The sequence below is a fragment of the Tupaia chinensis genome, unplaced genomic scaffold (genome assembly GCF_000334495.1).
Source record: "Tupaia chinensis unplaced genomic scaffold, TupChi_1.0 Scaffold143603_1, whole genome shotgun sequence".
Lineage (NCBI taxonomy): Eukaryota > Metazoa > Chordata > Mammalia > Scandentia > Tupaiidae > Tupaia > Tupaia belangeri.
Window position 1 is genome coordinate 50,801 of NW_006203449.1, and position 2,348 is coordinate 53,148.

Genomic DNA, 2,348 nt, shown 5'->3' on the forward strand with positions numbered 1-2,348 from the left:
CCTACAGCACGCAGCATAGCAGCTGCCAGCAGGGCAGCATCAGCCCTTCCTGCACAGCCCAAGCGGTGGGGTGGTCGAGGCAGGTGTGCGCACAGCCACCGAGGGGCTATTCTTCAGCCTCTCAGCAATGGAATGTGGGAGCTGTCTTGGCTTAAAAGCCCTACAGGTCCTGCGGGAGATTAAAATCTGTAAGAACACCTTACACATAACCTGAAGGGGTCCCATAGGAATATGTCCAAACACACAGGTTACTACATTCGGAGAAGCCAAAGATATGGCTTCTTAACAGTAATTTATAATTTTCTCAGTTCAGATACAGTTTACCAATTAATAAATAAGTAAATAAATCATTCTAACATAAGTAATATTGACAAGTAATGTAACAGATTTCAATCTTTATAAGGCCACCAGAGGATTACAGGTGGAAAATCAACTGAAGGCCAAGTTCTCATTAAAACTGAAGGATCTGGGGACCAGCAGGTGTCATGATGTGGTTAAGGCACACTGGACTCCCACATGGTCGGCCCTGGTTTGGGTCCTGGATCTGACCACTTGCTTTCTCTCTCTCTGTCTCTGTCTCTCTCTTTGTCTCTTGAGCATGTGCCCTATGGCAAATTTTAGAATAACAATAATGATAAGTAAAATTAAATAAATAATTCTTTATTACAAAAAAAAACCTGAAGGATTTATTGAACCTTCACTCAGACTCTAAAGCTAATCAAGGCAGTAGTCACTGTTCTGTCAGTCCCCAGCAAGCTGGAATCCAGGTGAGAAGAATGAGATTCTTATCTCCTTCTTAATGCCTAACCCAGGGACATATTAGTTGGTTAGAAATAAAGATTTTTGTACAAGTGTAGTCTCAAGAATGTAGTATCTTCTGTTGTTACTGACAAGAAGGAAAAGTAAAAGGTTTCCCCTTAATTTAACTCTCCAGTACTGATGATGAGGATCAGAAACCTTTGCTAAACATCCCTTTTGTCTACACTTAACATAGCTGAATTTGTTCTTCCTAATGATTTCATAACTGATGTCACTGCCTCTCCTCTACTCTACCTCCCAAAATCCCATCCCTAGAATAAAACTAATGAAAAAAAAAATACATCCTTCAGCCAAATAACCATTCTAATATGCCAATTTGGATTTCTTTTTAGTGCATACTCCAGGACCTATTGGTAAGTTCCCATTTATATATCAACTTATCTCTAGTGACTTTCTACGTCTGAAGAATTTAACTAGCTCTAACTACTTACTTTTCTGGATTAAGGACTTTAAAAATCACATTTATCAGACTTTGGTTACTGGTATCCTAGCTATCTTTGAGCAACCGAACATCTTTTAGAAAATGAAATTTTCATTGTTTAAAAATAATAGGCGGGCATTTTTCCAATAATCATTATAGTGGTTTGTCAGTAATCATAAGAGCTTTCTAAAGAAAAAAATATATATATAATAGAAAGAATCGAAGGAGGATGTAAGAAATAAGAAAGAAGATAAAGGACCAGAAGATGGTGTAATGGTTACATCACTGGCTCCCACATAGTCGACCGCTGTTTGAGTCCCGGACCCAGTGTCTTGAAACTCATGCCAGGCATGAGTGTGTGCGTGAGGACCAACAGGTGGCATAGTGGTTAAGACATTGGACTCCCAGCGACCAGTGGTTGGAGTAATGGCTGTCGCTGGACTCCCATGAAGTCCATGACGGTTCAAATCAAAGACTTGCTGACTTAAACCCACACTGGGCACGTGTGCGTGTGTGCCCAAGATCCTGAGAGGAGAATGGAGGAGAAGGGATTGCTGCGTGGCCATATCTCCTAGGGGATGATTTCTCGCTTTCTGTCCGTCTTTTTTTGTCTTTCTTGCGAGCACACACACTCTATAGCAAAAACCTCTCCAAAAAAAAAAAAAAGACACTGGACTCCCACATGATCGACCCTGGTTTGGGTCCTGGACCTGACAGCCTGCTTTCTCACTTCCTCTCTTCCTCTCTCTCTCTTGTGCACATGCCCTGTAGCAAATCCCAAGAGGAGAATGGAGGAGAAGAGATTAAAGTGTAGCCATCCCCTTTTGGGGTGATTTCTTGCTTTCGGTCTGTCTCTCTCTTTCTCCAGTGAATACACACACCCTATAGCAAATACCTCTCTAAAAAAAGAAAAAAGATGGCAAAAGATAGCTAAGGGAGTAAAACAAAAGTGATAAGAGAAAAAATAGGTAGAGAAAAATGAAAAAAAAAAATACAATTTAGAATTTCACCTTCAGCGCCTGTAATGAAAGGCAAGAATTAAAATGGATATCCTTCTCACTAAAACATGGTAACAAGTCCCCTAGAGGAAGATCTGGCTATTACGGAG

The 2,348-nt window shown here is 40.7% G+C and overlaps 1 long non-coding RNA gene across 1 annotated transcript in view; it reads left to right on the forward strand.

Moving 5' to 3' along the window:
* The window catches only part of LOC106733147 (uncharacterized), a 5,847-nt gene extending 4,672 nt beyond the window's left edge, over window positions 1-1,175 (forward strand). The window contains exon 5 of the long non-coding RNA XR_001369481.1: window positions 1,152-1,175. This is a non-coding gene — a long non-coding RNA (uncharacterized LOC106733147). The remainder of the gene's footprint in view (window positions 1-1,151) is intronic.
* Window positions 1,176-2,348: the final 1,173 nt, after the last annotated feature.